At 36.4% G+C, this 12,950-nt stretch overlaps 1 long non-coding RNA gene across 2 annotated transcripts; it reads right to left on the reverse strand.

The window, feature by feature from the left end:
- Positions 1-258: 258 nt before the first annotated feature.
- Positions 259-8,636, reverse strand: LOC122189833. 2 transcript variants are annotated; one of them, XR_006181991.1, is made up of 3 exons: positions 8,595-8,636; positions 8,417-8,477; positions 259-690 (listed from the first exon to the last, which is right to left on the reverse strand). It is a non-coding gene; the product is annotated as an uncharacterized LOC122189833 (long non-coding RNA). The 2 variants fall into 2 exon arrangements; XR_006181990.1 differs by lacking the exon at positions 259-690 and adding an exon at positions 5,718-5,987.
- Between the last annotated feature and the right edge of the window lie 4,314 nt (positions 8,637-12,950).

The following is a 12,950-nucleotide window of genomic DNA, read 5'->3' on the forward strand; positions in this document are numbered from 1 at the left end:
AATCCCCTGAAAGCCAAAACAAGTTTAATAAGGGAGAGGAATTCATTGACAAGGAGGAGTGAAGTGGGCAAAACTGATGAAGATTGGTGCTCCTCAGAGAGTTTCACTCAGAAAAGGCATCTGGCCACATCTGCCTCTTTTTTTTTTAAAAAAAAAAAAAAAGCAAACAAACAACTGTTGGAAGTATTACTCTTTTTTAATGGTACTTCCCTGTAGGAGAACACTTTGCTAGTCCACAAATCTGATTTGTGTCACTGCTCTAAAAAGCACTTCCTGTGCAACAAGAAAATACACACTTGTGATGGTTTGGAATATATTTTGACCTTCCAAAGACATTGATTTACTGGGCAAGATCTTCTTCAGTGTGATTATCTGCTCCTGTTGGTCTGCTGATCTGCTTCCATCTGACTATGAGTGCTGCATTGGGTAAAGGAGTCTTAGCTGAGCTCAGGCAGGATTGGGAAGGCAGCTGTCTTTGAATGTTTGTAGTGTCTTCGTGTCCACTTGGCGTGTGGAGTTAATATCCTTATTTTGAATATCAGGAGCAATTAATTGGTTCAGTGGCCACCTGGACTAGAATAATGCAAATAAATAATAAAAAAAGCAGAATCTCCCAAGCCCTAGGTAAATTTCCTGCACGTCAAACTGTCTTCTACCGGACACACACTTGAAGGCTTTTGTCAAGTAGTGCTGGAAAAGAAAAAGAACTGTTCTAATTTGCCTTGGTTGAAGCATTCATGGTCACTAAGAGGAAAAAAAAAAGAAAAAGAAAATGAAGTGAGAATTCATTTAAGAGTTCATTAGCCAACAGTAGTGTTATTGGTGCAAAGTTCCTAGATCTCCTTTCAATAGTATTTCTAGAAATCCAAGCAAAAGAAAAGTTATTCACACAAAATTATTCCTTTGCACATATCTATCCTTTATCTTGCAGTATGCTTTGAAAACATTAAATATTGCTGCTCACAGATACACCAAAATATTATCTAACTTCCTTTGTAGATATAAGTAATTTAGTTGAAAATAATTTCTGCAAAGTGTGAAGATTTTAGTTTTCCAAACTACTCAAAGAAATTTTATTAAAATGTAATTCATAGTAAAATAGCTATTCTCCTTTAAATATAAGTTCTATAGTTAAAAATACACCTAGAGAACGTTATCCCTAAACCACATTTTTTTAATCAATTCTTGGCAGCAGACTATAAACTTTAAATTGAAGTTACTCTGCTTAAGGGCTCCCAGAAAACAGAGATGGAGTGAAAAATTAGGTGCTGAAGTCAGGCATGTTGAATGTTCAGCTTGTATCTGTTTTCAAGAATTAACAATGCCAAAGTCATTTCACTTGTGACTTATTTAACAGCTGTCTGCAATTGGAGATTCAAATTTAGTCTCTTATCACATCTTTTACTTTAGGATTTACGTATTCCATTAAAACAAATGTACCTTGAGCCAACAATTTTTCCAGTAATAAAAGATTATTTTAGCTGAATAGAGACTTTGCTTGTATCTCTGCCACACAACAGATATCTTTCTGTCCCTTACAAACGTGCCCAAATTTTCATTAGCAGCTACAGCTCTGAGGCTAAAAGGTTTGCAGCCTTGACAGCGCATAGTCTGAGTAGAGATGCTGTTCTGTTTTCTTCCTTAGCTCCTCAAATGGTGGTAAGGGTACTTCCATATATTATTTCCATCCCTCACTTCCATTTTAATTCTTCCCCTGGTGACCTTTACATATTAACTGAGGAAACACAATGAAAGCCAAAACGCGCAGAATACAGCACAGTTCCATACTTCCTGGGGAATTTCTAAGCTGCTCAGATCACAGAATTAAGATGTGCCTCCACGCAGTTCTCATTCTACAGACTCCCTGACTCTAACAGCAGATCCTGTTGCTGACATCCCACTGGTACTGCAAGGACAGGTGTCTTTCCCCTTGATTCTCCATTAAATGGAGTCTTTTGTTTGTCAACTTCTCTAATGCTACATATCAGATGAGCATGTTCCCCTTTTTTAATTTTTTATTTTCTCTTATCTATATATTGCATGAATTTTCTTCATTATCTATTCTGTGTAATTTGTTTAAAAACTGTAGGATGTTATCCTTGTGCTCTGAGGACTGTGGAAAAACTACTCTATGTACTTTTTGTACTTCACTCTGAAAGCACTGGGTGGGGTTTCTTCTTGATGAAGTACAAGCATCCCACTCCAAGTCAGAAAAGGATAAATGCAGTGAAATATTGACAATCAAAAAACAGTGGCAGGTTCATCTATGAAGACATTTCATGTATCTATCACTGTGTATATACATGCAGAAAGTGCTTTTTTCTGACCATTTTGAAAAATGATAGTGTAATCCTCACAAGCAGCAGTGCTGGTAGTGTTAAATCTAACAGAGAGCATTTGAAGGTTCACTCCCAAACAGCAATGCTTTTTTTCCCCCTCAGAGTCCTTGTCCTACTCCTCTGGAATAAGTGACCGTTCCTATATAACTCAAAAATATATATTTTTTTCTCTTGTAGGTTTAGCGTGCAGGAATAAGTTGGCTGTTTACAATGTAATGGCATTTCTTTGACTTATTCTAGAATATGATTGTTTTCCTCTCTTCAGTTAGAGAACCCTGTATTTAAATGGAAATGATATCAATTCCAGAATTTGCAAATATCTTCATAATCACTTAAGACCCTATATATGTCTCAATCTACTCCTGATTTAGGCTATATTTACATTAGTGTTTTGTACAGAGCACTAAGGACCAACCAGTAGAGCAAGACAATTGATATCAAGGATCAGGTATCCCCATAACATGAGTTTCAGGAGTTTTACCCCAGATGAGTTCTAGTCTGCTCCTAGGGACTGAATCTCTGTTAACCAAGGGTGTGTATTTTGTGGTATCCTAAATTAGATTCATCAGAAAGTAGTCCAGATTGTGTACTTGGAACTCAATTTGTTCTGTAATCCAAAGGAGAAAGAGTGGGGAAACCATGCCAAGTAATTTAAGAATACCCTCCTGACCTAAAAAGAACTGAATAAATGTTAGCTGTGTACATAGCCACTGATCCAACCTGTAAGTGATGAATATCAAAGAGATTACTCACAATTCTCAAGCTGAACTGCATTTGTGCAAAGAAATTGCTAAATGGGAAAACTAACCAAGTCAGCTATCAGTGTGTTTTTGAAGGAATCCAAATGTCTCTTTCTGTCTCAACTGAGACACCAAGGTGAATATTTAGACTCTTAAGGTACTCATAGTTTGGCTCTAACATCATCTCTAAATCAAGTTTCTAGAAACTGGTAATCTGAATATCAAATCAGCATCTTTACTTAAGGAGGAAACTAAGGGCATTTTAAGTCCTCCACGATAGAAACATTTGTTTTAAGGTGAATACATACAGGAGAGAATGCCTCTAAATTAGACAATACAGAGAGTTTCTGAAATTTAACAACTGTACTATGCTATCATATTTGTTACATTATATTAGATTGAACTTACTGTTATCATACCTTTATTTTTTGAACCTGGAATATTTTTTTCCCCCTCCATGAAATGACATTTAAAAGGACCGCATTTAAAAGGATCATTAAGTTTACCTCAGTGCTGTTCTTTCAGAACTACTTAGTAGTACTGTCTTTAAAGGTCATGAATAAAGGGTAAAGTTCTTGGCTTTCTGCTTTTAAAATACTTTCCCCTTATTTTTTACCAAATGAAGGTTACTTTAATTTTCTGCTTCTCAAGACAGGAATTTGAAAAAGCATGACAACAAAAATGGATGTCAAGCTCCCCTTTTTTTTTTTTAATGGAAGGACCACATTATGAGTGAATCATGCAAAGTCCTATCAGTATCCCACAAAGGACATGACATTGAACATCAGTTTTTCCTTTCAGTACTTGTTTGTTCTATCTTAGAATCATTTCTCTATGCTAATTTGAATTATTTTTCATTTCAAGTGTAAGATTATAATAGAAAACACTGAAGAATTCACTGATTTATCAGTAGCTGCCTCATTTCTAACATTTGTTGATAAGTAAAAGGAGTCTAGTTAGGACATGGAGTGAAAATAAAGTTCACATGACATTACATATGGGCCTGCAACAATATTTGTGCAAGAGTAACAGTCCATTTGGGGGTTATCCCATGCAAAAGCTGAACAAACTAAGATGTTCTGAGAGAGATTATAAAGATGTAGGACCAATAATAAAATTCCCTTCAAAAGGAACTGGTGTAATTCTGAAGGTGGAGCAGTGGAGGAACTATCCATGTTTGCACATTCCAATATGGATCTCACCTGCATGAAATTGCTCCTTCCTAAAAAAATTTAAGCAGCAGTTTGTAGTTTCAAGCTACTTTTCTAGTACCTGGAAATCGATAAGTTAAGGAAAGACTTCATTATCAGAGCTGCAATGATTTGGCTGCCTGGAGAGCTGAGGTGGTAAATAGGTGTAATCCTGTCCAAGTTTCATTTCATCTTTAATGTTGTAGAGTTTCTTAGTAGGTTCTAAGCTCCAGGGTCACATTTCTGAATTGTGATACTCTTTTTTTTTTTTTTTTTTTTTTTCCCCCAAGCTGAAGACTACATGAAAACTTTTAAACATCTGTGTTGGTGCCTTATATTTGCAGAGTAAGGGCAGGTCAAAGAAAAGTTTCTCATGCTTGTGAGGGAAGGAATAGAATATTTCTTAATCTAAATGGCTTTACTAGAATCTGAAAAATAACAAATGATAAATTAAGTCATGAAATGATCAATAAAAGTCTTTACCAGTTCCTTATTTGGAAAGTGCTGCTTTTTTTTTTTTTTTCCCTAAACCATCTACTTTCAACAAATAAACTCACTGACAAAATTAGTTCAAATCTTTCCTATTTTTAAGATAGAGGACATATTAGCGAGGATCCACTCAGTGAGTGCCTACATGCAAATTTAATATATATATTCCCATAAACGAAGAAAATAATTATTGATATCTATAAGAAGGGTTAAACAACTGATTCCATGTCAGATACTTATTACATCTACAGTGCAGGATATGCATACGTTATACACCTTAGTTATGCCCCAAAGATTGTCAAGCATGAAATTACAGGATAAAAAAAAAAAAAAAAAAAAAAAAAAAAAAATCAAGAAAGCATAAAAATCTCAAATTGGAGTAGAATACTTATAACCACACAACATGCAAATATCTTTTAAGTCTCATAGATCTAATCACAAGCTTATCACTAAGCACATTTACTCAGATATCTAGATGTGCGATCTGTGAATACATGACTTAAGGTCAACTTCTGTGACTAATTGAAACTCACAGGAACTTTTAAGATTTTGCTTCATGTCTACTAACTGGAAATCTGAAATTAAAGGTAAAAAAAAAAAAAGAATGATTTGTGGAAAAATCACTACGTCTATAGGAAAAAACTCAGTGCATGAGAAGCCAATATTCAATGCCTTTAAAACATGGCAGATGAAATGTAAACAAAAAAAAATTGTGACAAAAAACATTGAAGATGTACTTTCAAAGGGTGTTGAAACTACTAGGAAAATTTATTTAATTTCATCAGAACAGAAAGCTAGATATGAAAACAGTGGGACAACATAATGTCTAAAGGACTAAAATAAGTGAACGGTAAAGTCATAGCAGAAAAGCTCACTAAAGTTCTGAATCAGGCCTAACTTCTAGACACACTGAGGAGAAGTCTGTATTCAATACATAATTTTTGTAAGATAGTAATAAGAAGAATTTGAAGCACATGTATAGCAATTATTGAATGAAACACACTTTACGTTTCAATAAGTCAGCAGAACTGATTGATATTTTTCTGAGAATACTGAAAGAAATCTAGAATTTTAGACCTGATTGCATTATCTGTCATTACAAGGTGCCCCTGTGCCAAGGGGCTGGCTAATTGGTAATGTCTTTGCCATCTGCAAACAAGGCTGTAGGGCAGGTCCTGGAAAATGCAGACTAGTGAGTCTGTTTTCCTTCCCTGATAATATGATACGGCCTGTAATAGAGAAAAAGATCAATGAATGCACATGAATGAGTACAGGATGTTGGAAAGGAGCCAGTATGGATTCTGCAAGAAGCAATCTCACCACATCGTCCTACGGGTACTCTCTGAATGCATTGATGAGCATGTGGGTGAAGAACAGTCACTGTGGACATACAAAAACTGGGTTTTCAAAGTCTTTGATGAAGTTTGACAGCAAAGGTTACTGAAGAATCTAGATTATTTGCTCTATAAGTTCAAAGCAAATATAGTCTACAACCTTGGGTTCAACTGCAGGTAATACATGTTCCATACACCATAAATGCATCTTAGCAAAGTTTTAACCAACTGCTGTTAAAAATGTGAGAAGATACATGAGCTAAAGGCATTCAAGATAAGAAAAGTAGAAACACAGCAAAAGAGTGAGATGGTAATTGTTGAGAAAGTAATGATCTGCATTTCAAGAATTCAGTTGCTGACATGAAAGAGTATAATTCTAAAGAAAAAAAAAAGTCCAAATATTTATGAGATGGGAAGATTAACAGGGTAAAGGACATTCCAAGTTACAGAAGAAATCTGGCTGATGCACTCTAGGCTAGGTGTGGCTCACTGGATTCTTGTTGCAGCTTGGAGTATTATTATTTAGCCTAGTATTATTTATTTACTGTGCAAATGATTGGCATGTACTTTCAGGTTTTAGTTATCCTGTTTGAAGAATATCCTTGTGTGTGCAAAGGCCAGGTAATGACAAAATGGACAGAAGAGAAAGGTTACAAGAAAAAAAAAATGATTTATGGACAGTAAAAGACTTAAAAGTTACAAAGAAACTGGTGTTCCAGTGATCACTTTTCAGAACAGTAACTAGTGGCTGTAACTCAAGACTACTAGGGGGGCAAATTTTGTTCAATGTCTTCATGAATAACCTGGAGGAAAATTTTTACGTAATCAGATTACATACTCACAGTGATAAACTCCAGATTTTTTTATTTTTTTTTTTTCAGCCTTATTCCTCAGAATATTTCTATTAAATTGCCTAGTTCTCCACTCTTTTTGATCTCTTAGATCTAATTGGAGTGGCCACAATGTTTGCAAAAAAAATACAGTCTTGGGTAGCTCATGATATCGCTGTCAGGGGATTCACACACAGTAAATTTATGTAGGTGGATTATGAGATTTTCATGTTGTAGCTCTTTTCAATTATAGCTTATCAGGAAAAAAATAAAGATGCCTGGGAGTATTGTTGTGCCAAATGTCTAGCAAAGACAGTTGCTGAGAAAATAACTTACTTTTTCTTCAAAATTAGTACTACTGGATATTCTTACAGAGGCCTTCTAAATTATTGACTGCTTTCTATCTTGTGTAATATTCTTTTTAAAATATATATGAAAATTTCTAAGTAAATACCTAATAGAATAGTAAGATCAGTCCTCACTGTGTCTTTTCCTTAATGCCTATATTCCAGAAGGGAACTTGGGAAAAAAAAAACAAAAAAAAAAACACAAAGATCAAAAAACAGGAAGAAAAGGAAGGGAAAACCCTAGGCTTAAAAGTCATTTGGAGAGATTTTTGAAAGATTTATTGCAACACTACATAAAAGCCTAAGAATCATGTCTGCAGGAAATTAGTTATGCATTCCAAGAGACTTTTTAAGTGGAACTTTGGGACTGACACTTCTCTAATCTACTTTATGAAAATACAAGTATAGAGAAACTTCCTGCCCTTCACCCAGCCCACTTAAACCTTAAAAAAGAGACTTAACAAAGAACATCTTATTTAATCTTCACACACAGTAAAAATGCTCACAGTGTTTGAGAAATATCTAATTAGCAGTCTGATGGTATCTCCGAATCATCCGTAAAGACACTGCTTAAAGATGAATTTGATGTGCTCCGTGAGAGCTAGCTTTTTCTGCTTCTGAGGACACTTAAGTGAATTGAAATGGCTTCTGTAATGTTCAGCTGATGTTGTAGTCCTCTGCATTAAGGTACATGAACATCTATTGTGTTCTTGTTCCTATAGTAAGTGACATCAATCATTTAGATTGATAGCATGCCAATGACAGAAAAAGGGAAGAAATTGTAGGTGCTTTTTCTACTATAACTGACTCATTGATACTACCCCTTTATCTTGCCTGAATGTTTCAGAGGATCCCTGACATCTAAAAGTGCCTTAGCCTCTGCTTTTTCTGGTACAGAACACTAAAGTACCTCCCTGTAAACTATTCCTTACTATGAGACAGTCAATGCCTCATTTCCTACTCTACTGGAGGACATTCCTTAATTATCAAACTACTGGAGCAGAGTAGCTCCTGGAAGAGAACAAAGTGAGTTAGCTCTCATAGTGAAGACAATTTTGTATACAACCACACACAGATTACAGAAGAAGCTTGGTGTAGAGACAAACAAAGCTGTAAATATGATTAATAGGTCGAATCTTTTGCCTACCTCTGCAATCTTCTTTTTTCTGAAACATCTCTCACGCTCATCAGAAAGTCTTTCAAAATAACTGTGTACAATTAACAAATACAGCTATAAGGGTGGCATTGTTAGGATAGCATTTTACAGGTTTATAGTTAAAAAGATCATCATGGTGGAAAGAGACAATCAAAAATGAAATGCTCACCTGTATTCTATGCTTACAGTAGAAAACTCCAAAAGAAGACATCTCCAGAAAGAGATCCTTCCTAGTGGCAGTCAGCCCTTAAATGGGGGTCTAGGAGAGGTGCAGCCAGGCTCCACCCCTCCCGGTCACACAGCTGAATTGCCTTCACCTGTACTCCCATGGCTGGCTCAGTACTTGCCTCAGGTGATCAATCAGTGGTTCAGGCCATGACTCACAATTCCCATACAAACTGATATTATAATAATAGATGATATTACCAATATATTATTTATAGATTCTACAACAGGAGGAGGCTTGTATGGCTTGATTGTCTGATCACAGACTTAAGATGCCTGACTAACTTTAAAAGGAAGTGATGTCTCCAAATGTTTATTATCCTAACAATCTTCATAGTTCTTACTCTGAGGATACAAGGGTCCATCCCCACCAGTAACATGGTAAAATCCTTCTATATCCTTTTTTTCTCTTCTCCTAAGTGCAGTTGGCATGTATATTTACATCAAGTTCAGTATCACAACCCATGGAATTGGGAAACATTGCATCAACACGCCAGCTCTCCATGGATATTCCCCTGACTCTGTGAAATCACAAACAGGCACGCAGCAGCAAAGGCTGAGTCCAAAAACGGGCATGTGAAAGACAGAATGTTTCTCTTCTGGTTTTGAACAAGTGACAATTAATTACACTTGTGAAACACTACCTTGCTAATATTTTGCTAATTGCTAATTTCTTTGTATGACGCTATTCTCTCAAGTTCCCATTAACTGATTTTTGGGTGGTCCTGTGTAGTCAGGAGCAAGACTCAGTGATCCTTATGGGTCCCTTCCAACTTGGAATATCCTATGATTCTGTGATTTGTACAATAAATATACATAGAAGAGCAGTTTACCTTTTCCTTTTTATTACTATTATTATTCCCCCCCACCCTTTTTTTTTTTTTTTTTTTGAGATCCATTCCGTCTAATCATCTGAAAAGTATTACAGATTCTACAAATATAATTTAAGGCAAACAGACTAATTAATGGCTTCATGTTACACTCACATTTATTGTAATTCATCTATATAGTTTATTGTTGTGACTTGTTCTCTCTGATTTAATGTTTTCCTGTTATATTTTTGTGTATATAGCACTGGTTTAACCAAGATCAACATCAATCACTCAGATTCCAAAAAAATGTTCACACCATTCTTCAGAAATTGGACTCCTGTAGCAATGCACTGGGATGCAAAAGTATTCTTTAACAAAAGAAATGGAAACTAGTTGCTCCAACAGTATTTATGTCTGCTCTATTTTAGAAGAGACTACTAATTTGTCATAGCCTTTGTTACCAGTCTGGAGACAGGAGCATCAGCTCTAAAGAAATCTTGGCATGACTTACTTGCTAGTGTCCATAAAAGCATTTTTATATTTGCTACTGACAAACTTACAAGTTAGCAACCCCCCAGTGAAGATTATTCCTGCTAACTGAGGTTCCGTAAATGATATTGAGGGACCCATACAAAATGGTAGTCCAGGATCTACTCTGCAAATCTTAGTGTTGTAGGCTCACACCACATGTGCAATGGAGGTATGTTACAAAGCACTAGCAGAGACAGGAAAAGATTGGATGAGAAGGTTTATGATATAATGCACATGATTAAATAGAGCTGGCGATCATCCAGCTTTGTGTGTGACAATCAGTAGCAGACTAGAAAGGCTGAGTAACAGATGGCTTGTATGGATGTTAGAAAGGTTTGTGTTTAGGCACCCAATGCTAAGCCAGCTAATCTACTTCACAGATGTCCTTCATTTTGCAGCTGTTTTTGTCTTTAGGTGTCCTTGAAAATTCAAAGTCTGATCCCAGGCTACTCCTAGATACACCTGATGTGAATTACATTTCATGTATCATTCACAGAGTGATAAATTCAGCCTTCAGTATAAGAACTGTGGAGATGTAGTTGGATGTTTGTATTTGTACAAAACTTGTCACTAGTCACAGCTTAAGGCCAGGTTGCCAATATGAACAATCAGAGTTATATCCAAGGCTTAACATTTCCATTTTGAATTGCATTTTTTTTCCACATAACTTGAAAAAATAACCTAGAATCAGTGTGAGAATAGCAAACTTGTTAGCTAAGACAACTGTTTTTCAAGAAAACAACCCATTGCGTTCTCAAGATGTCTCAGAGAAACCGAAGATCGTAAGAAAAGAGACTGAAGTAACAAACAGTAACACATAACTGTGCTTTAGATATTGAGAGGGGATATTCTTTCTAAGAAGGCTAGAAGGGTTACTGCTCTAGATTTAGAAAAACATTTGCATAGCACTCATGCATCTAGCAAATTGCAGAAACCCTAAGAAAAGGGTCTTTGAGTAACCCAGAACAGTTAAATATTTATGAAGAGAATTTTTGATGGACAAACGCATGAGATTCTAGTTTTGTGAACTAAACCACAATACAGGCAGTTTATAAAATTATTACTTATCTACTGGTCAAGATGAAACCATCACTGCTGCTTGTTGAAGGGACCATCTGGATAATGGGACCTTGGCTATGCCCCTTCCTTTCAAGGACTTGTATTCTGAGGATTACAGAGTTTCTGATTTTAGTGTATCTTTTCTTGTCTCCCTCCTTGTGGCCCTTAAGGTTCTGGTGAAAAGTTCTTCCTCAGAAATTGCAAGAAGCCACAAGAAGTGCCTTCTGATGACTTAGCTGCCAGTAAGCACAGCATTGCACAGCTGTAAATGGGCCAAGTGACCCAATAGCAAAATGAAAATGCAAGAAATTCCTAAAGTTAAGAGTTACTAGAATTTCATCTTAAGGTCTCCACAGAAAAAGGGCAATGTCTTCAAGCCAAACCAGATAGATACAGACTTATGGAGAGGAGTTACACTAAATAGTCCTCATCTGTACTTTCTGCAGACTGGTCATTATTCTCTTCTATTTTTCCTAGGAAACAACATAGGTAAGAAATGTGTTTGGGAAAGATTTCTTCAGAAGGAGATAAGAGCTGAAGCATGAGGATAAAAAAGCTTACATCTCCTTTAAGAGTTTGGATCAAGGATCCACAACAAATTGTGTGGCAAAGTAGTGGAATGAATCCAAATTCCGCAATTTCAGCCTAGGCCTCCAGCACCAAACATCTATATGTTTTCTTTTTGTTTTGAAGATACGGCCATACCAGAGACTGCTTAACATATAGAATTCACAGACATTGGTGGTATGGCTAGTCTCAAGAAGCCTACGTAAGCAGCGTGGAGACCGGGGTGGAGTGGGCTTAGTTTAAAATCTGTGGAATTTTATAGATTGAACAGTTTGCATGGTGTTACTGGGGCTTATTAGCATGCGATGTTGTTAACCTGCCAGACAAAAAAAAAACCCTCACTTTATTGTTGGGAGTTAATAATTCCACAAAATCCCCAACAATGTTTGGTTTTAAGATCTGAAGAAGCCTTGATGTTTACAGCATACATTTGTTCATGATCTACTGGGAAATTATCTCTCGCCCCCCTGCTCCCCTTGAGATATATTACTGGTAGTTGTGATCTTTTTGGGGAAGCTGACAGTCCGACTTTGCTTATTTCTTCTTCAAAGCTGCAAAGTAAGTAGCAGAACACAGTCTGACTTCTTTGATATAGTGAAGGTTGTTTGTATTCTTTGACATTGACATTTGCAACTATCACAATGTTTGTCCTACTAGCACAGGTTTTCAGAAACCAAGCTTTTATGCAGCATCTTATTTTTCTGATTGCGAGTGTCAAAATCAGTCTCTTGATTGTTCCTACTTGCTGTAATTTGACAAACAACATTTTTAAGTCTTCTGACACTGGATAACTTCTGTATGAAGCTAAAGCTTGACCTGCTCTAGGAGTGGGGAAGAACAGGTCCAGCCACCACCAGCCTTCAGACTGCCTGAAATAAAAAGCCCCAAAACATGTAATGTGGGCATCAGCACCCACTGAGCTGGTCAGCTATTCAACAGAACTATTCCTCTTGATCTCTAGTACCGATCTCTCGATGTTGGCATAGCCAATATAAGACTGGAATGTTACCTAAACCAATGTAGAAAAAAAAATCATGGCTTTTACAGAGATAATGACTTCCATCTTAGTGTGCTAGCAACGTACATTTAGAGTGCAGAAAGCTGAGTTTTGCTCCAGCATTTCACATACAAGAAGAACAGATCTGGGTCACGATAAGTAATAAGCACCAGAATCTGACAAAAAACTGTACGTTATGGATAGAGGCTTAACAAAAGCAAGTGTAGAGTCTTGCATGTAGGAAGGAATAATTGCATGCACCGGTACAGGTTGGGGGATGAGCTACTGGAGAGGAGCTCTGCGGAGAGGGACCTGGGCGTCCTGGTGGACGATA

Source organism: Lagopus leucura, unplaced genomic scaffold (assembly GCF_019238085.1).
Source record: "Lagopus leucura isolate 7727_CA_CO unplaced genomic scaffold, USGS_WTPT01 Super-Scaffold_100157, whole genome shotgun sequence".
Taxonomy (NCBI): Eukaryota; Metazoa; Chordata; class Aves; order Galliformes; family Phasianidae; genus Lagopus; species Lagopus leucura.